General features: G+C 35.1%; 1 long non-coding RNA gene across 1 annotated transcript in view; it reads right to left on the bottom strand.

Annotated features, from left to right (window-relative positions):
• Nucleotides 1–4,305: 4,305 nt before the first annotated feature.
• The window catches only part of LOC102131268 (uncharacterized), a 58,947-nt gene continuing 39,864 nt past the window's right edge, over nucleotides 4,306–23,388 (bottom strand). Inside the window, exons 4-5 of the long non-coding RNA XR_010587174.1 lie at nucleotides 10,907–10,999; nucleotides 4,306–5,361 (exon numbers count right to left, since the gene is read on the bottom strand). This is a non-coding gene — a long non-coding RNA (uncharacterized lncRNA). The remainder of the gene's footprint in view (nucleotides 5,362–10,906; nucleotides 11,000–23,388) is intronic.

Here is a 23,388-nt window from a genome sequence, read left to right as displayed (position 1 = left end):
CTCTATCTGTATCACCTGTATTATACCTATAACGACATATACCTGCCAAACCCCCAGACTTACCTTCAAAATGCAATTAATTCCAAATTGTTAAGATTTTCTTGGCACCTGTTTCTTTATTGTTAAATGATGTATTTATAGTGCTCTTGATTTGTCAGTTTTAAACATCAATTACTTGCTTCCTGTAATGATAGTTGATGATTAAACTCATCTTAAGAATTTGTTATATTAGAAGTAAATTTGTGGTTTTATTCATGACTGAAAAAGAAACCTCTATTCTGCCTTCACACTAGCTTTTTTGAGTTTTGTTGGAATTTAAATACTGGGTTAAAAATATTTTTAAGATATTGTATCCTAGCATTTTGGTATTCAATATTGCTGATGAGAATAGTAACATCCGCCTGTTAGGGGAAGACAAATCCTTAAGGTTTCTCGTATATGTATTGCAAATAGAGGCCTTGACCACCCTGTTCCAAGCTACATCTTCAAGGATATTTATAGAGTAAACATCTATGGAATATAGAGATAATGTCTCCATCTGGAGCAGTGGATATGCATATTTACTGCCCATTATAAAATCCTTTTCCCAAAGTGGCTCACTGTGTGTGAAATTGTCACATGGTTCCCTTCACCTTACTTTCTAAAAATTAAGGTTCGGGAAACTGTGTAAGACAATGCTGTTACTATGGCTAATCCTATTGCTGTGAATTTGTTTCTGACCAAGGAGTCTCATATCTTCGCATTCGTAAATTTGTCACAGGTTTGCATGCTAGCTTGAAAAAAGGGTAAAATTTAAAGAGCCTTCAATGTTCTCAACAATATTTTAGATTGCCTCCACTCCCTCCAGCACCAGAATTTGCCAACATCAGGCATAACTTTCCCAGGCCTGATAGAGGAAAATGTATATTTTCACAAGGCACAATCTCTCATTTCCTCAATAATTGTTCCGGAACATATAATTTTTGCAAATTATAGGACCTACCACTTCCCCTTCATCTCCAAGATAATTATAATATGTTTTACTCTTTAGAATTTTAACTTCTGAAATAGATATATTAAACATTTCTCAAACACCCCTTACTTTTTAATACTTTATCTTGAACTATACAATTATTAGCAAACCAACAAGGCAGTTTATTGTTTTTCTGCCAATTATCCTTTATTACAAAAATATTAAAATTTTTATTACATTTTCTTCTAAGCCTGGCTTAATTAAACTTCAATGTTTCTGAAACCATCCTAGGCTACTGAAGTCCTACCTCCTCTTATTCCACTCCTACTCCGTGGTGTGGTAGCCATGTCCTTTCTTTAAGAATTTCTTTTTTTTTCTTTTCTTTTCTTTTCTTTTTCTTTTTTTTTTTTTTTTTTTTGAGACAGAGTCTCACTCTGTCACCCGGGCTGGAATTCAGTGGCAGTCTCGGCTCACTGCAACCTCTACCTACTTCCCGGGTTTAAGCGATTCTCCTGCCTCAGCCTCCCGAGTAGCTGGGATTACAGACGTGCACCACCATGCCCTGGCTAGTTTTTGTATTTTTAGTAGACACACGGCTTCGCCATGTTGGCCAGGCTGGTCTCCTGACCTCAGGTGATCCGCCCACTTCGGCCTCTCAAAGTGCTGGGATTACAGGCACAAGCCACCGCACCCAGCCCTTGTTAAGGATTCTTAAACATTCCAGATGAGTTTTACACCACGGGTGGTACAAGTTTTATACCTCCAAATTCAATGTGCACAATATGGGATTCTTAAAATATTTCCATGCCTCCACTTATTATCTATTTTAACTACTAATGTAGCTCATTCATCTGAATTATACTCATAAAAATTAAAGTAAAATGTAGTTTGTTTATTATTTTTCAAGTAATTAAGAATCCTAAAATTGTTCCAATGTTTACTTTAATATCAGTGGCCAACATATATACTACTTAAGTTTGAGGCACTTTTCTGAGTGCTTTACATGTACATAGCTCCTTTAATTACTACAACAATTAGAAATACATTTTTTGTTGTTTTTTTGTTTTGTTTTGTTTCTTGTTTGTTTGTTTGTTTTTTGTCCAAGGACAGTGGCTTATGCTTATAATCTCAGCACTTTGGGAAGTAGAGACAGGAAGATAGCTTGAGTCCAGGAATTTGAGACAAGTCTGGGCAACATGGCAAAACTGTCTTCACCAAAAATACAAAAATTAGCTGGGCATTGTGGCACGTGCTTCTAGTCCCAGCTACTTGGGAGGCTGAAGTAGGAAGATTTCTTGAGCATAGGAGGTAGAGGCTGCAATGAGCTATGATCATGTCACTCACTGCACTCCAGCCTGGATGACAGAGCAGAACCTTGTCTCAAAATAAATGAATACATAAATAAATGTTGCCTTCTCATTAACATTAATTTTTAAGAAAAACTTTCAAATAGATTTTTCTGTATTATATGTTCCATTATGTACATTTAAAGACTGTGTCATATAATTTATTACAAAGCACTTGAGCTATATGAGACATAATTCAAATTTTTACAAATATAAGAAATTTTATATCACATATTCAGTTTACAAACTTATAGATTTTTGTGTGCAGATGCAGACTCAAATCATAAATATTTCCATTGAAATTTAGAAATGAAAATATTGAAGTTTTATGACACAAATCTAAAAATAGAATTGTTTCTCTTAATTTGAAATGTAAAAGAAACTATGTAGAATTGGATTTGTAAGTGAGGTCCTACAGTTACAATCTTAATCATCCAAATGGACATGCATATATTTCACATTTAATTAGTGATCCCAGTTACAAATTGTGTGGTCGTTTGCAGAATTCTAGGGCAATCTTTCAAGACAAATATCCTTTGAGTTTATTCCCCTGATGTTTTTTAAGTTTAATTGGGAATTTGAATCCATGTTGAAAGTATCAAGGGACATATATAAATTGTAAGTAAACCCATCTCCTGGATACAGATAAAATACCATAAATTGAAAAGTTTTGTTAGAGTGAACTTTATGGTGAGAAATAGTGAAATGAATTATAGGAGATGCCAGAGCATGGTTTCAAGTAAAGGTCTTTGAGCGCATTTTTCTGATCATTTTCTTTAGTATTGTTCAAATACAGAATGCAATGAAGATATGAAAGAAGAGGAAAGGCCCAAATAGTAAATAAAAAAAAATTATATAATACAAAGTGGATTTGATCCACTATGTACAGAAATAGAAAGTAGTTAAATATGCTGAATAAGTCTATGACTTTTAAATTTGAAGGCTATAAAGATTATCTCGGTGGCATTATAACAATTAAAACTGCTAGGGTTGGCTAGAGTAGAGCGAGTAAGTTCCACCTTATCCACGGAAGTGGCTGTATGTTTGGAGGGGAGGGAGAGGTTTCTTGTGTATTTCCCATATATGGTGACATGATGGGCTCGAGCAGGCTTTTTGAATGTGGGGTCTGAAGATACCTGGGGCTCTGCTAGACACTTTTAGGACTTACATGAGGACGAAATTAATTTACAAAGCTGTTATCTTGTCCTTTTTACTGTCATGTTACCAGTTAAGTTTCCCAAAGTTACATTAGTTGTGTGACATTATCATTCTCACAGGTAATGGAATATGTGGTTAGGTACTTTTCTGTGTTTTAATATTTTCTTGTTTAGCATATTGCATTTATCTACCAATAGAGCATCGAAGTTGATCATATTTTGTTCTCAGTACCCCTTTTAAAAACTCTTAAGTTATTGATGACTCCAAAATGATTGACGGCAATTGGAAGAGAAGCCTAGGATTTGTGGACAGATAAATAGAGATAGATAAATAAATAGAGAACTAGCTAGATTTTGTTTTCTTTCCTACCTGCTTAACCATCCCATCTCCTGATAACAGAATCTCTCCTGTGTGGTTTAAAGAAGCTTACCTGATTCTCTCCTGACATAACGTGAAGCACAGGGTCTCATGAAGCAGATCAGAGAACAGCCATTTCCTGGCCATTGTGATGGTTTAGGTTCGAGACCTGACACAGTCAGGCCAACCAAAGCTCTTATTCAGAATTTTTCTAGACATTGGGGAGTTCTGTGCTCTAAAATTTCTGAGAAACAAATAAGCCTGAACAAATGACCAAGAAGTTTACTATAATATAGAGATATCTTTACTGAAAATAAAGCCAACAGCTACAAAGACCCAAGTGAGGGATGAATAGAATAAAATCGTGCTGGCATGATCTGTACTCCTAAAGTCCCACCAGTCAAATCTCTGTATATGAATACTTATTGTATTGTATTGTATTGTTTGTTTGTTTAACTATTCTGAATTTGATTTAAATGACCTATGAATGAAAGAACTCTGACAAATATAACTTGATTATTTGGATATTTTAGGCCTTATGATACTTTATTTTTGAGCACATACTGTGCTGAGTGCATTATATGCAGTAATCACAATTAATCGTCCAAACTACAATGTGAAATGAACATCCTCATTTTCAAAATAAGCAAACTGAGACACACAGTCATAGAGATCATTAGTTGTGCAGCCAGATTAAAAATCTATAATTTTCTTTCTCTAGAGACTTTGATTTTATTTACCTACTACAATTTCCTTTATTTCATACATTAAACTATGGAAAGTAAAACCCAATAAATGAAAAACTTTGGGAATACACCAACTCCCCACTGTTTATGCAGCATTGTGCATCTCTTACTGCCACAAGTCATGTAACAAATTCATTTTCCAAGTTCAGAGCATGTGAATCTGGTTGTTTTTAATTAGAAAAATTGCAGGTAGTATCATGGCGCGGTGGCTCAAGCCTGTAATCCCAGCACTTTGGGAGGCCGAGACGGGCGGATCACGACGTCAGGAGATCGAGACCATCCTGGCTAACACGGTGAAACCCCGTCTCTACTAAAAAAAAATACAAAAAACTAGCCGGGCGAGGTGGCGGGCGCCTGTAGTCCCAGCTACTCGGGAGGCTGAGGCAGGAGAATGGTGTAAACCCGGGAGGCGGAGCTTGCAGTGAGCTGAGATCCGGCCACTGCACTCCAGCCTGGGCGACAGAGTGAGACTCCGTCTCAAAAAAAAAAAAAAAACTTCTGTTTAAGATTTAAGAATTATAAATTTCAGCTTGAAGTGCCCTGGAAGAAAATTAAAGCTGCAATTTTCTAAGCCAGGAAGTTCAAATGATCCCTTCAGAATTATTAAAGACTTGTTTTTATAAAGCTACAAACACCTTTTTTTTTGTATCTGATCTAATTTTTTTTTCACAAATGCAATCTCAGGGCAGTTCTGACAGTATTTCTATCTCATTGTATAAATGAGGAAAATAATGAAAATAATGGCTTAATCTCTTTTTCTTCAGTCAAGGAAGGACGTGACAAAAGTCTCAAAAGAGTCATCCTGTAAGGAGAAATAATTCAAATGAGTCTGAAAATTTCACAGAAACTGTTTTCGTAACAGTCAAACAATTTAACTTCCACATTGGAAAATTGCCAACAATGTGTTCTGCATATATATTCTGCTCTAACCCAGACATTTGTGGAAGTTTTTAAAAAGTTCCTTAAAAATTTCAGCAATTAGATCTGCTGTAAATCCAGTTATATTTGTGTAGGTGGTTGGATAAAGTCCTGGAAGGCAATTGGGTGGACCACTATTTGAAACTCAAGCTGTCCTATATTCTTGTAACTATCCAGAGGGACACAATGTGACAATACCATTCATATTATTCACTCCATTGATGTAGCAAACTTATTTATTTGCATTAATTTAAGATAATTTCTACTTTTGAGAAACAATGTCAGACTAATAACTTCTTAATATATATGGTCATTTGATCATTTAGGAAAAGAAAAAAGCATCGAGGCCAGTGTTGATATGAGGCAAGTCAGTTCCTCTAGGGAATATTCATCTCCTCTAGTAGAATTAATCAGAAGGAATGAAAAGGGACTTCTAAGTCCAGAAACATTTTCTCCTTGACCTCAACATTTAGGCCTTCAAACAGACTCCCAATTACATCCAACTGAGGTGGTGACATCTGTCCTCCAGAAACATACGAAATAATTAAATCTCTTTATCTGTGAATTATTCAGTGCCTTTCAGGATGTAATGGTCAATAAGTAAAACTCTCCACCCTTCATCCAGTGACACAGGATTGTCTGCACATTTTAGAAACTAGTGAATAACTGTGTTACTCATTATTACTGATTGTGCTTCTGCTCGGATCCTCCAGGAATCTTTTTATTCAAATTTCAATATAAACTTCCTTTGAGTGTAGAGATGGGAGTAGAGGAGGGAAGCATTATATGATACAGATTTCATTTTGTGCTATAGTTTCATATAAGAGCATCTTGAATTCACTCAGTTCTCGATGTCATTTATACTATGGGCAAGGTATGATTCCAGTCCCTATGGACAAAACTCTAAGCAAAAATAGAAGATTTTCTCATAGAGCTAACCAGCTACTTTTGGCCATACTTATTTTAGAGTTTGTGAGTTCTGTTGTACTTCAAGTATTAATAAATATAATAAGAATCAAAACATTTAGATATTCATCGTGGATTTACCAGTAAATATTTGTTTACATTATTTTCCCCAAATCTCTTAACTTTTCCATATCGAGATGTTCAGAATATACAAAAAATATTCTTGATATGGTTTGGCTCTATGTCCCCCCACAAATCTCATCTTGTATCTCTCATAATTCCCATGCATTGTGGGAGGGACCCAGTGAGAGATTATTGAATCATGGGGTGGATCTTTCCTTTGCTGTTCTTGTGATAGTGAAATGCCTCATGAGATCTGATGATTTTAAAAATGGAAGTTTCTCTGCACAAGCTCTGTCTTTGCCTGCTGCCATCCATGTAATATGTGATTGCTACTCTTTGCCTTCTGCTGTAATTATGAGGCCTCCCTAGCCCTGTGGAACTGTAAGTCCAATAAACCTCTTTCTTATGTAAATTGGCCAGTCTCAGGTATGTCTTTATTAGCAGCATGAAAACTGACTAATACAGTAAAGTGGTACCAGGAGTGGGGTGTTGCTGAAAAGATACCCAAAAATGTTGAAGCAACTTTGGAACTGGGTAACAGGCAGAGGTTGGAATCGTTTAGAGGGCTCAAAAGAAGACAGGAAAATATGGGAAAGTTTGGAACTTCCTAGAGACTTGTTGAATGGCTTTGACCAAAATGCCAATAGTGATATAGACAATGAAATCCAGGCTGAGGTGGATCTTAAATGGAGATGAGGAACTTGTTGGGAACTGGAACAAAGGTGACTCTTGTTATGTTTTAGCAAAGAGATTGGGCACATTTTGCCCCTGCTTTAGACATTTGTGGAACTTTGAACTTGAGAGGGCTGATTTAGGGTATCCAGTGGAAGAAATTTTTATGAAGCAAAGCATTCAAGAGGTGACTTGGGTGCTGTTAAAGGCATTCAGTTTCAAAGGAGAAACAGAGCATAAAATGTTGGAAAATTTGCAGACTGACATTCCAATAGAAAAGAAAAACCCATTTTCTGAGGAGAAATTCAAGCCAACTACATAAATTTGCATAAGTAACAAGGAGCTGAATGTTAACCACCAAGAACATGCGGAAAATGTCTCCAGGGCATGTCAGAGACCTTTGCGGCAGCCCTTCGCATTACAGGCCCAGAGTGCTATCCAGAAAAAGTGGTTTCATGGGCTGGGCCCAGGGTCTCTGTGCTGTGTGCAGCCTAGGGACTTCGAGCCCTGTATCCAAGCCACTCTAGCCATGGCTAAAAGAGACCAACACAGAGCTCAGTCTGTGGATTTAGAACATGCAAGCCTCAAGTCTTGGCAGCTTCTATGTGGTATTGAGCCTGCAGAGTGCACAGAAGTCAAGAATTGAAATTTGGGAACCTCTGCCTAGATTTCAGAAGATGCATGGAAATGCCTAGATGCCAAGGCAGAAGTTTGCTGTAGGGGCAGGGTCCTCATGCAAAACCTCTATTAGGGCAGTGCAGAAGGGAAATATGGGATGGGAGCCTCCACACAGAGTCCCTCTTGGGCACTTCCTAGTGGAGCTGTGAGAAGACAGCCACAGTCTTCCAGACCCCAAAATTGTAGATCCACCAACAGCTTGCACCATGCACCTGGAAAAGCCACAGGCACTCAATGTCAGCCAATGAAGGCAAAGGGGAGGAGAGTTGTACCCTGCAAACGCACAGGGGCAGGGCTGCCCAAGACTATGGGAACCTACCTCTTGCATCAGTGTGACCTGGATGTAAGACAGGGAATCAAAGGAGATCATTTTGGAGTTTCAAGGTTTGACTGCCCTGCTGGATTTCAGACTTGCATGGGACCTGTAGCCCCTTTGTTTTGGCCAATTTCTCCAAATTGGAATGGCTGTATTTACCCAATGCCTGTACACCCATTGTGTCTAGGAAATAACTAACTTTCTTTTGATTTTACAGGCTCATAGGCAGAAGGGACTTGCCTTGTCTTGGATGAGGCTTTGGACTGTGGACCTTTGAATTAATGCTGGAATGAGTTGAGACTTTAGGGGACTATTGGGAAGGCATGATTGGTTTTGAAATGTGAAGATATGAGATTTTGCAGGTGCCAGGGTCAGAACGATGTGGTTTGGCTCTGTGTGCCCACCCAAATCTCATCTCATAACTTCCATAATCCCCATGTTTTGTGGGAGGGACCCAGTGAGAGATGACTGAGTCATGGGGGCAGGTCTTTCTCATGCTGTTCTAATGATAGTGAATTGGTTTCATGAGATCTGATGGTTTTAAAAACGGAAGTTTCTCTGCATAAGCTCTCTCTTTGCCTGCTGCTATCCACATAAGATGTGACTTGCTCCTCTGCCTTCCACCATAATTGTGAGGCTTCCCTAGCCATGTGGAACTTTAAGTCCAATGTGCATCTTTCTTTTGTAAATTGCCCAGTCTCAGGCGTGTCTTTATTAGCAGTGTGAAAACTGACTAATATGACTATCAAGCACTATTTTTTTATGATTGGAAGTATGTTTGAGTTTTAACAATATTTGAAGTTTTTGTAACATAACAAACTGCATGCTAATTTAAAAATTATATATTTCGTGCTTTCTATTAAGGATGATCTCTGATACTATGAAGATTGTAAAATGATATAGCTCCTATTTGGGATACAGTCTGTAAATAAAAAGCATCAATTACTAGGATATATGGTTACTTTATATAATTATTTAAATGAATGTAATAAGTTATTTACATTGGCATAAAAGTTTTATTCCAAATATTTCTAATGTTTCTTGAACTGCACATTGAAACAAAATACTACTATCAGAAGATGAGAGAATAATTTGGAAGTACTTACAATGAGAGATTCTAGATAGAAAAATACATTACAGAAAAATTAGATATACAAAACTATTAAATGTCAACAAAACACTCAAGAGGTTCTTGTGGCTACAGAATGTTTGGTGAAAATTGTCTAGACCAGTGCTTCTCAAACTTTAGCATATTTAAGAAACTTTAGAGGTGAAGTTTGGCAATCTGTTAAAATGTACACTAGTTTAAAACTAATGATTCATGTTGAATTTTGTCTTCTCTGAATTGATTTCCTCAAGTCATTTAGTACACAGAATTTTCTCTCCTAAAATCCGGACTCATTAAACCAGGGTGTAAATCTGCAAGCTGTCTTGTATAGCTAAAACAGGCATCCCAAATTTAACATTTCCAAATACTAGACACATGATTTCCTCACCCAAACCAGCCCCTGTTTCCTGCCTGTTATATTTCAATAATAACCATCTGATTGACAACTCTTTTAGTCTAATCTCTTTGAGTCATCTTTCACTTATTTCTGCAAATCGATGTAAGAGAAAATACCAATGGCTCTAACTTATAAATATATCTACAGTTTGATTTATACTCAAAAGCTGGACCACTATTCTATGAAACCAAACAACCATCATCTCTCAACTGGACTACTACAGAAACCTTCTAATTGGTGTCCTATCTTTCACCTTTGTTCTGGTTAGTTATTTGACTATCCCAGAGTAAAAGAAATATTTTTAGATGTAAGTCACATTATTTATCTTATTTCTTTACCCAAATTTGCAATGGTTTCCCATTTCACTTAGAATGAAAACTAAATAAGTCACCATGGCCAACATAGTACTGCAAGATCTGGCTTCCTTTAACCAGTAAGAAATTCTCTTGTATCAGTCTCATCTTACTTGTTCCAGACTTGCAAAAGAGAAGCCTTTGATATTCTTTATAGACAATAATGATTCTTCTTTCAGAACCTCTCTGTCTATTCTTCTGCCTACGATGGAATTCCACCTTAAATATCTGTGGCTATTTCTCATGGTATGGTTAGATAGCATACTCAGTGATACTTTATCAGAAAGAATTTTCCAGAACATCGATACAAAACAGCACCCCCATCCATATATATACATTTTGGCTTTATGTTTCTTTATTAACAGTAGCTGATCTGTTTTATATACATTAATTTATTTGAACATTGATACAAAACAGCACCCCCATCCATATATATACATTTTGGCTTTATGTTTCTTTATTAACAGTAGCTGATCTGTTTTATATACATTAATTTATTTGTTTATTTTCCTTTCTCCCAAGTTGAAGTAAGATCCAGGAAAGTAGGGTTTTTGTTTTCCTTTTTTTTTCTTATGGTTGTTTCTCTTTGTTGGAACTCAAGAATATTAAAGAGAGTCTGAAACAAGTCATTGCTTGTTATGAGTTGAATTTTGTAACCCCCAAAAATGAGTAGGTTGAATTATTAGGCCCCAGGACCATAGAATGTGATGTTGTTTAGAGATAAGGTCTTTAGAGCAGTAATCAAGTTAAAATGAGGCTATTAGATCAGGCTTAATCTAATATGCCTAATGTCCTTATAAAAAGGGAGAATGTGAACAAAGAGTTGTGCATAGGAACAGATGATATAAGAGACGTAAGGAGAAGATAGCTACCTACAAGTTGAGAAGAGAGGGCTTGAGACAGAGTCTTCCCTCACAGTCTTCAGCAGGAACCGATTCTGCTGTCTCCTTCATTTTGGACTTCTATTCACTAAAACCATGAGACAATAAATTTTTGTAATGTAAACCACCCATTGTATGGTAGTTTATTGCAGTAGCACTAGCAAACTAATACATTGTTCAATACGTACCTATTTGTTGAATAAATTGAATGAGAAAATATTCCAAAACCAGGTATATAAAATGAAATGGATGCCTCCCCAGCTTTCTTATAACTCATGTCACCTCCACAATTATTTAGTAAATACTGCAACTATGCATAAGTCCTTCCAGCAAAACAGGTAAAAATTATAAAGAAATCAGAATAGTGCATATGTACTGATACTACCAAAAAAAAAGAAAAAAAAGAAAGAAAACAGGAAAAGAAACACAAACATACTTGCAGATGAAAATGAAAATCATGAAAATTATGTAATGAAACAGAAGAAAATTTTAACACAGCACTTATCCATGAGCTTAACAGTATTGAAGAAGATACCGAGCTTTTGAAAACAAGAGCTTGGATACACAAGAAATATTGTCTTTAAAAATAGAATAAAAAACGGCAGCACTCAGGAAAGGAAAACTAAAAAAAATTATAAAAATGAAAGCTGCACTGGAGAATTAAAAAAGTTAAATAGGAATTGCTGAAAGTAGGGAGGAGTATGATTAGAAAACTTAGTCAACTTAAATACATCTCAATTAAAATGAAATCATTTTAAAGCAAAAAAAAGAAAAAAAAAAAAGGAAACTGTGAACATCTCCATAATCGTTTCTCTTGAATTAAATACTGTAAGGATGAAGCACATGAAACAGAAATATAGTTTTAAAGACAGGATGCCCTGTTAATAAAAACATACTATCTGAGGGCATGACAGAGCTGAGGGATTAAAAAATAGCTAGCAGCTGGTCACTGTGGCTCACACCTGTAATCCCAGCACTTTAGAAGGCCAAAGTGGGAAGATCACTTGAGCCCAGGAGTTTGAGACCATCCTGGGCAACATAGAGAGATCCTTGTCTTTACAAAAGTTAAACAATTAGTCGGGTGGTGACATGCACCTGTAGTCCCAACCATTTGGGATTCTGAGGTGGGACAATCATTTGAGCCCAGGAGTTTGAGGTTATAGTGAGCTTTGATGGCAACACCACACTGCAGCCTGGGAGACAGAGCAAGACCCCATCACTAAAAGCTAATCAAATAAATAAAAATAAAATAATTAACACCAAGTTGTATTTTAGTGAAGTTACTGAATAATGGAGAAGAAGGTGAGAAATGACACAATGGGTCAGATATGCACCCTCCCCTAAAAAGTCACCTAAACAAACAAACAAAAAATGATTGGCTTAAAATTGTACCATGCAAAGTTAAGTGCTAGAATACTATGGATCAGTATCTACAAAGCCACATGAAGTAGATTCTTTAAAACTGAAACATCCAAAGATTCTTTAATCTGGCCATATTTCTTGGCGTATCAATGTGCACCCGATAAATGTATAGTAATTAAATGTTCTTAGCAAAACAATTGCTTGAAGTTTAAATCCAGCCAATAAAATAAAAATAGAAAGCTTAGTTGTTTGTTGTAATGGATTAAAAAAATGACATAGCACAGGTGGTAAGCATTAGTATAGATCAAAGGCAGAGTTTTCAGTCTTGCTATGCAACACAATCACCTGAATATCTGAGATTGTAAACACTCCTGGCATAATTCAATATGCTGCCAAGGTTGACAACTACTCAAACTTTTAGCACCTCTGGGTATTACATACTATAGCACACAGTTAGGTGTGTTATATCAAACAATATTGTTTAATACACATTAAATACATAAATATTGTTTAATACACATTTAATAAACAATATTGTTTAATACACATTACACATCTAAATGTGTGTGATCTTGGTAATGGGTAAAAAATAGTATGTAAAACAAAAATCATATAAAGGAAAGAAAAAAAGAATTTGTGCGAAAGTGTTGAATGGTCATTATGTTTAGATGGTTTTCACTTCATGGTGCTGAAAATGAATACACAATATTTACAGGCACTTCTCAGCACTGACTCTCAAATGTGGCTGTATATTGAATTACTTGGGCTTCAAAAATTCCTGGTATCTGTACCTTGCTCTATAAGATTCTGAATTAATCATTTTGTGGCACAGCTTAGATATCAGCATTTGAAAGCTCTCTTTAATTTACACATGTGAAGTCATAGATTTGATAGCAATGACTACTAAAATTGGTATGCATTTCAAGCAAATGTTGGGAGAAATGGGTAGATTCCCCAAACTCAAAACTTAATGCTCATAAAATTGATTTCTAAATAGATCATCACTTCAGATGTAAATAGTGAGAGTATTAAAATATTAAATTAAGATTTGGGTTTTTCCTACATACATTCTTGCATATGACAAGACAATCTGAGCAAAACAACAATATATATATTCATACAACAATGAATTTAGTACATAAAATAAAATATTCTGCAAAATAATGGAAAAGATAAATGACAACATGAAAACAATTATCAGTATCCATTTTATATGAATGTTTACAAATAATGAACCCTAAAAACTATAAAAATGAAATCAATAAATTTATTTTATAATGTATTCATGGCATACAGGCATTTGAAAATATGTTCAACCAGTACAACAAGCCAGATAAGCCTAATTAGTATGCCAGTTGGTATGTCTTTTCACGTTACCTTTAGATGATAGGTTTTGTTGAGAGGGAGGTGATAAGATTTGGTTTACTATTAAGATTCAGGATCCTTTAGAAAATTATGATCTTTGAATAGGATTAGGTTATTATGCAAAAATAACACTAAAACTCTTTCAGGCACAACACTTTAAATGCTGTGACTATGCAAAATTAATTGATTAATTTATTTATATATTCCTGAGCTACATTTATCTTCCACAGCATCATGTAGTAAGTATATTGTTAGATTAAAAAATTAAGAATAATCTATCCAGTCCTTTGAAAGTATAATAATACTCTGTCCCTGGAAGGTCACCATCCCATCTCTTCAACGTCAAATGGAATTATCCATATAAAAAAATGACGTTTTTTAATAGTGTAAAAGATAAATTCAATATATTTTATGAAATTAATCACAAATAATGTCAGTTGGCAAAGCATAATCCTAAATTACATTACCATCCCTACCACATTTTGAGTTTGTAGAAGTTTAACTTGAGAGGGAAATTTTTATTTCAATAAATATGTATAAACTTTCAGTACATATCTATGACTCTCAATAGAAGTTGGTTTAGAAAAAAATACCAATAATATTTTGATCATACATAATTCATTCCTCTACATGTATAATTTTTAAGAAAATCCTTCTTCCTTCTCAGGGTCACATCATAAAATTATCATGGTTCCTTTTGGGCAGATATCTTAGTTCAATTCCAGTGGATAAATTAAAAATGAACTCCTACAAAGTTTATTTTATCATTTTCCCTTAATACTAGAGTTTTATCTACTTACTGGCATTCAGATATATAACATAAATGTATAACACAGAAGGCAAGATCTCAAATAACAAAATGAAATATGATATTTAGTTTCAATTCTCTATCAAATATGTAAAAGTTGATGCACAATAGAGGAAGTATGGCAGAAAATTTTCTTTGTTTATTTCATATAAGTAACTTATCTTCTCCATTGGAGTAAAAAAAAAAAAACTTTACAGAAAACATACATACTGAACAGGCAGGATGAAAAGATTATCAGCAGTAAATCTGGTATCTATCTATCTGTCTGTCTATCTCTATTATTTTCCATACTACTACCTACCTATCTGCATATTTTCTTCACATTATAATAAGAGAGCTTACATTCTGTTTTGGAGGTATTTCTAAAGTAGGGAAAAAGAAGTGAAAGAATAGAAATTTTGTTTAATTTGATAGATTTTATTATTCTTGCATTTAGTCAATTTACTAAATCAATAGTTTCAATATTTGGTTAATTTTCTTAGATAGACAAAGTACATAATTATATACACAAATGCTCATGTACACATATACACCCCATATCCTAATATAAAATGTTGAATTACATCAACTTTTATCTAGGCATTTACTGAGATGTTCATTAGCTAAGGACATTTATTCAGCTCTTATGTTCAGTATGGAATTTCCACTCAACTTCCTCTAAAGGAATATTGATGAGTGATTATTTTCGGCTTCATTGTGTTTCCCTTCCTTATTCTTCTGCAAGGCACGAGGAAGCAATATTTTGAGTGGTGATTTTGAGAAGATAAATTGAACATGCTCAGATTTTCCTTTTTTCTCACTCTTTGTGTGAGCCAAGAAAAAGGAGAAGGGGAAGGAAAGAAAAAGAGATATGAAACACAGAGAAGGAAGAGAAGCATGAGAAGGAAGTAAAGGATGGAACAGAAGAATGAGGGAGAATAGGAGACAAAGCATTCACACACATAGCACATATAGCTCAACAGACACTATCCTAAATGCCTTACATATATTATCTAATTTAATGCACACACCAATTGTCATGGACTATTATTATTCTCATCTGTAAATAAGAAAACTGATGCACAAAAGGATATAGTGTTTATACAGCTAGTAAGTGATAAAGCCGAGCTGATTACCTGCAGAGTTTGACTCAAGAATTACATCTAAGTGTTAATAATTCCTTTAATTGTCACAATTACCTAAATTTTATGAGTTCATGAGTTCATTCTGTTTTTCGTTAATAAATGTATACATACGTTTTTTGATGTACTTGTAGTTTTTAACCTTCTCACTTCCATCACATGTGTTAAAATTATCTTTAGGTCTAGAACCATGGTTCATGCCTGTAATTCCAGCACTTGCAGAGGCTGAGATGGGAGGATTGCTTGATGCCAGGAATTCACAACCAACCTGAGCAACATAACAAGACCTCATCTCTATAAAAAATAAATTAGCCAGGCATGTTGATGTGTGCTTGGCCTATAGTCTCAGCTGCTCAAGATGCTGAGACAGGAGGGTAATTTGAGCCTGCAGTCAGCTTTGGTTGAGCCACTGCAGTCCATCCTGGGCAACACAGCAAGACTGCCGCAAAATGTATATATATGTATTTAATTTGTGCTATTATATCTGATTTTTAAAGAGTCTTATAATTTGCACATATGATTTTTTTTGCATTCTCACTGATTTTATTGTGCGTATATCTCCTAGAAACCAATGCTACAGAATTGTGATGCCAATTTGATTCATATTGTTTTATAAACGAACTGATATTTTTCTTTCATGATTATCAGAATTTTGATTTTTATTCATTTTTTTCTGTATCATCAATGTGTAATTGGGTATGGGCTTTGTTTTTCTCCTATTGATACTATTTGATATGAGATTGATTTTTTTAAACAGAAGATTATATCTCAGCTCAAAGAAATATATCCTCATTATTATTTTTTTATATTCTTCAATGAAATTGGAAAAAAAAATTTATCCTTATATAGCCACATGGCTATATCTCTCAAGTCTCTCAATACCATAAATTTTACTCAAATATTCCTCTTGTCACCTTTTAAATGAGACCTATCACACCACCCTATTTAAAATGCAAACTACATCCTATTTTATCACATGCAAATCCCTTTCATCTGTTCTACTTCCTTTTCCACTCTCTAACATTCTGTGTAGTTTACTGATTTAGTGTGTCTATTGTTAACTGTCTGGCTACTCACATTACAATATAAGCTTTCTGATAGTAAGAGTCATTGTCTCTTTGGATCCATTAGAATAATGTCTGGCATCTAGAAGGGTCATCAAGAATATTTAAGGGATGAATGAAAAGCCAATGAGACTTTTGCATCTCTCGTCTGTTAGTCTTAAATGTCCTCTCACATTTTTTTGTGTGTTCTGTTCCATAATTATCTCATGATTTGGGCATTTAGTTCATTACATTAGTAATCAGGCATAGCTCCTCTGCTTGCACTTTGCTGCTACTGTTTGTTTCACTGTTGAATATTCAAAATTGCATTGTTAGACTCCTAGCCTACTGAATGTTTATTTTTTATTGCAACCTTCTTTTTTTTTTTTACTGAGTTACAGATGTGGTATGCTTTCAATTCTCTTGTTTATATTAATTACATTTTATGTTACATGTTCTTCTTTTTTCCATATCACCTCTTTATTTCTCTGGATTATTTTTGTCCTGATTTTTGTGTGTTGTTTTTTATTTTTGCCATATTCAAAGGTCTTTACAATTTGTTAATCTGAGTTATCTGTTTATATTCAGTGATGAGAAGTAAGTGAGCAAGGTTAGCAACTATGGAAAATTTTTGAAGCCCTCCTAAGCATTCAGTTTTCATAATCAATGAATATGATTCTGTTGACAGCATGCAAATGGGAGAAAGCATAGTCAGGTGGTGTGTGCACATTGCTACTCTTTATTTGAAAATGTCCTTCATCACAAGGTGATTATAAGACTCCTTGAATGCTAGGCCACTCTTTGGTGGCAAAATGCTCTTTGTTTACAATGGAGGTAAAAACAGTCAATTGCTCAAAGTTTAGCAAGTATTTAATAGATGCTTAATAAATATCTGATGAATTAATTATTAATGCACTAATATCCCAAGTATGAGTTGCCTAGAACAGCTATTCCTTTATTATTTTTTTCTGGATAAGCCTGAGTAATACAGAGAGAACTACTGATACAACACCTTCATGACCCTACAGTATTATCATAGAGTTCTGTGAAACTGATGGTTTGACTGATTCACAAAAGGAGCCTCTTGTTAGTTTTTATGATTTGAACCACTATCTCCCTAGGGCTAAATCAGTTCATGTGTGTCTGACTTTTCACCATCTGAAAAGGGTTTTTTATTTTTTAATGAGCATATAGAAAATCACAAATGAAAACCAACTGACATAAACCAAAACACAGTTTTTGTTTTGTTAGGAATCTAGTTAGCCATATAATAAATTATATTAAGGAAAATGAAACTTATTGAAATATTAAATTTTCAAATGAACGGTTTAATCATTAGAGCTATCAGGCAAAATCAATGGGAAAATGTTTTAGGTAAAGAAACTTTGATTCCATTTTGGTTTTGTTGTTGTGGTTGTTGTCGTCATGGAAAATTCTACCCTGTTATCATTTTAAAACTCCTTATCTCTCTTTGCTTCAGTGCTATAATTGCTATTTCATTGACTGGCTACAGCCTCAGAAGCTGGCTTGTTACCATCTGCTTTAGCTTTCTAGAACTGCTGTAACAAAGCACTACAAACTGAGCGGCTTAAACAACAGAAATTTATAGTCTCGTAGTCATAGAGACTAGATGTCCAGACTTGAGGTTTTGACTGTGTTGGTTCCTTCTGAGACTACGAGGAAACAATCTGTTCCTGGTCTCTCTTCTTGGCTTATAAAGGGCCATCTTCTCCCTCCTTTGCATCATTTTTCTTCATGCATGTCTGTCTCTGTGTCAACATTTTTTCTTTGTATAAGGACACCAATCCTTATGTAAGAATGTTGGATTAGGGCTCACCCTAATCCCCTCAACTTGACTTAACCAATTATGTCTTCAAAGATGTTATGACAGAGAGATAGAGATCAAGAATGATCTATACTAACATAGAGATCTCTATCTATATAAATTCATCTATCTATCTATCTGTCTATATCTATCTATCTATCATCTATCTATCTATCTATCTATCTATCTATCTATCTATCTATCTATCATCTATCCATCTAATCGAGAGATGATAGAGACCTCCTATTGGTTCGTTCTCTGGAAAACCCTAATACACTCAGCCATTTAAAAAATAAATAAATAAACAACATTTTGTGCTCCATAGACAACTTTTGAGCAAAATGTATCTGTTCTGCCTCCATGTAGTCATAGGAAAGGGGGAATTTCTACTCTGCAGGACAGTGGATGTCTTCTCTTTTCTATCTCTTTGAAGGAAAGGGTGGCTTATCTGATTCATGAGTGTGGCAGTAGAGCCTTCATTTCCCTTTGAGTGTCTTACCAGAGCAAGGATTTGCTGAGTGAACTGCTGGCTGCCTGGTGGTCAACTCCTGTACTTGCCACAGTCAAGTGCCAGAAACCACCAGGGAGGGACGTTCTGACTTTTCTTGATGTGATTCACAGCCACCAAAGGAGGAAAAGCCACTTACCACATCAATGAGTTCAAGAGAAAGGACAAAACAAGTTCAGCTCAGTCTTTCTGACATTCTTTTAAATGTTTCTGCCTGCAGATAATGTTTTTTTGTTTTGCTTTTTATCTGTTCTCAGCCATATGGTGGTATGGTTGAGGGCAGTATTCACCCCGCAGAGGTGGCCAAGATATCGCTTGCTTTTTTTCTTAATGACTATCTAGGTATGCTAATTCTGGGTGAAGTAACAGAAAACCCATTGTGATTGCCTACTGAAGCTATATAATCCCATCCAGCCTCTATCAGCAGTAGAGTTGATATTTTGCTTCCACGCTTTCTGACTTTTGTGACTTATCTCTCAATTATTTCTCTACGCAAGAGAGGAAGAAAAGGTACAATTTTTATCAACCTATAGCTCCTAGTACCAAGAATATAACAAGTTAGAATTTTTTATTTTCATCGTTATTGAATTTGTCCTACTTCCCATATAATAAATATTAAACAGTCTAGCCTCTTATCCAGTACTTGTGAGAGCAGACTTAATACTTTTTTCTTTTTCTTTTTTAATCACTTCCTACTGTACAATCGTGACTTAAACTCAGTTCCATGTAACTTCACCTGCATTTTATGATCCGCGCTTTGCCTCCTCTACATGAAAAACTCATTTGTCTCCCTTTTTTTGGCAAGAGACCAATTACTAGCTGAGAGCCACTAGGAAGATTCTCTTCCTTAGAGGAAAATATGCCTTGTAAGATGCTCCAGAAAAACTGATCGTTATGAGAAGTGAGTGCATTACTCTATGCCTCTCTTCTGATGAATGGTTAAAATATATATTAGCGTCTCAATAATTGCAAGAGATCCTACAACAAAGGAAAAAACTTAATGTTTAATCTAGTGGTTTCCAAATATTTTTCACAGTGGGAGATTTTGTTTGTGTGTTTATTTGTTTGTGTTCTCCTATGACAGTATCATCTCCTACCTCAGAAATTTTGCTCTGGCTATGGTCCTGGGCCTTGCTCCATTATCCACTCTAGTAACTATCAGCTGATTTACAGTGCATGCCTTTGATTATCTTTTTCTCTTTTATTTAGCACTGTTTCTCACTATACAGTGAACTGCACAAGAGCAGAACGTTATGCATTGAGTTTTCTATTTTATAACCAATATTTGAAAACATGCCTTTCAATAGCAAACATTGAAACAAAGATCAACCTCAAAAGAATGAATTTTTTTACGGAGTATTCATTATCCAATGCTTTTCTTTCTTATTTTTATATTTCAAATACTGCTATGTTATATCAGATTAAGTGTACTTAAATCTGTATTTCAGCATTTCAGACTCAAAGTTAATAGAGAAAAGCCTTATGTTTGAAAATTTATTTTATTTCCTATGCCTCCTTTCACACTAACATGGAAAGGTTATACATGTATCACAATTTAATATGATAAAAATCTAAAGCTCTAATAAGAATCTGCCTAGTGTATACTTTGATTAATTAAAAACATTTTTGGTCATTTATTTCTATTGACAATATTTCAAAATCAAAAGTAACTGGTTTTGGTCTTTTTGTTTGTTTTACATTTTTCTTGGTCAGTAGTAGTATTTTAGAAAGTTCTAATAGAAACTTCACCCATTTTATTTCATGACCTTGCCAAATTTTCATCCTGGCAGAAAAAGCAATTCTAAATTAGATGTCTAACTTGAAATATTAATATGTTGGAGGTAGTCTTTAAATCAGGACTGCAATGACCGAGCCACCAGCATATGTTATGAGGTCTGGCTCTACTGAAATTCTCATCCCCTCTTGGTTTACTTCTACAAGTTACATGACAAAAACTTAAATAGCTTTCAGCCGGTCCATCAACAGCCCTTCTTCTTTGTAAAATATCTCACTTCATATCTGAACATAACTCCCTTTATGGAAGTGCGAACTGCCCTCATTTCTTTGGTTAGGATTCTGGTGCTGATCTATAATATTACAGGTATGATAGAGTTTCTCTAGGTAAGACTGTGTTTGTGCTAATCATAAAACTTTGCTCTTCACACCTACCTATGGGAAAATGCAAATCTTGCTAGGGATTTCTGTAGGTGCATTTAATAATCCTTACTTTACAGATCTTGTTTTTCACAAAAGCACTTAAATACAGATATATTGTAGGCTGTTGCCAAAGTAAATGCCACTCTATTTAAGGCAATATACAAAACCTTCTTCTTCCATCATTTTCTATAAAACTGTTTTTTCCCATAAATATGTTTTCTATGTTTTTATCCATTATAAATTTCAAACCATCAAGTCATGGCAGTAAGGCAATTTGGATATAGAGAAAGAATGTGTTGCTATGTTAATTTGATTCACAGAACTTTCTTTTATCTCATCTGGATACACTCTGTTTCATTGTTCAAAATATTCTTCCATTGTAAATTTTGTCCAGTTACAAAAATAAATAGAAAGAAGAAAATAAATATTGAAATACTCTCTTCTCTGAATAGAAAGTTTACTGGCTTTCATTTACTCCCTCCTTAAGGAGAATCAGTTTGTAAATTATTTTTTCCTGGGAAACTGTATGTGCTTTGAGCAAGATGAATCAATTTGATTTTAAAGTGAAGTAATAAAGCCTTGATAAATTGACTGCAAGACACTCACTCATAATTAGAATGACTTGAGATAGAAGTTTGACAGGAGTAAAGGTCAATTCCAGAGTAGGTTTTTCAATTACTCTCCCATAAATCTGCCACTAAAATGCTTTTAGATTATTCATTTCAGAAATATGATCTGATGCACATTCACACAAGAGCTCCTTTTTCTCTATGATCTAACTTCTATTGCCAACACTTACAATAAGTGCTCTAGTATTTGAGGTCATGTAATACAGTTTGCTGTCTATAAAGAATTCTTGTTTTGTATTATGTCACAAAAGAAAAAAAGGAGTGTGGGTATAAATTGGAGAATTGCAATTCATATGATTTGTGAGAAATTAGCCCTGCTTACCAGAGAAAGCTTACGATATATTTGTAGATATGACAAATGCTAATTACACAGTATCAACATTTTCACAATGTATTAACTCTGAGACTAAGACAAACTTTATTTCCCACAAGTTAGGAGTTTTGTGGAGATGGGTTATGTTGGTCCTCTGGGAAGCTGACATTGAAATGGAGTTGAGTCAGCACAGTTTATTGGAGGATAATGTGAGTGAGAGATTAAAAGGAGAAGACAAAGAATTGGGCGGGGAAATCCTTCAGACAGTGATGAAGGTATGACACATGAGAAAGAGTGAAATAAGAAAGAATGAGCAGCTACAACAGCAATCTATAATGTCGAGCTGACAAAGTCAACCCAATGAGTAACCTGAGAATGAAAATCACCTATCAGACATGTCCTGCACTGGAGAGAAACAGAACATCTGTAGTAGAGTTACAGGGGTCATTTATTGGCTTGGGCTACCTGTGAAGAATGTGGCCTCATCTCACAAGCTAAGGAAGCTTCTGAAGGCACTGAGTCTTGATGTTGTTAGCTAAGTGCCCTACTTTGAGGAAGCCCCAAGGAGTGCATCTCCATGGTTGCTACAGTTCCACTCCTATGTCATGTAAATAAACTTCTACATACACATAGAGGGGGCAGTTCATCTAGAGTTCTAGTGAGCACCTCTTAAATGAAAATGAAGAGAGAGATTGATAGGATACATTTAGCCCCAGTTGCTATAATTGTTCTTGGTGTCACAACTGGTACTCATTATTTCCCTTGGCACTATGCATTCTAAATTTGCTGCCTTTGGCTTGTCACCTTTATGAGGTCCTCTGGCTTCTTGGTGGTAAGACTCAAACATTCCTATTAGAGAGTTTAGACTCTGATAAACATACCCTTCTCAGGCTATTTTTGCTACATTTCTCCATTCATAGTCACAGCCTGGTAATGTAATAACAAGAAGCACCAGAGTGGTGACTTCAGTCCCACACATTTTACTTCCTGCTCTTGCAGTGTTACAGCAGCCCTACCTCCTCCATCTGATTAGGATCAATTATTCATACACAAAGAAGGCTACTCTTCTTGCTTGGTTCCCCAAACACAAGGCGTACAAAGTGTCCAGTTGGCAACACTAGTTTGTGGTGAATGTGACTTTGCTATGTCCATTAGCAAGACTGCACAAGAGTTAGGGTTCAGACCCTCTAGCTTTGAAGAGTCCTTATTTGCAGACATGGAAATAACAGCAAGTAAGGCCACTTTTGCTACCAAACACTGGTCCTGCTAGAGGACATTGCCAACTGGTTATCAGACTTCTGTGTTCTTTCTACTCAAAAAAAAAAAAAAAAAAGCAACATATATAG

The sequence above is a fragment of the Macaca fascicularis genome, chromosome 6 (genome assembly GCF_037993035.2).
Source record: "Macaca fascicularis isolate 582-1 chromosome 6, T2T-MFA8v1.1".
Classification (NCBI taxonomy): domain Eukaryota; kingdom Metazoa; phylum Chordata; class Mammalia; order Primates; family Cercopithecidae; genus Macaca; species Macaca fascicularis.
This window is presented reverse-complemented; position numbering and strand designations above follow the sequence as displayed.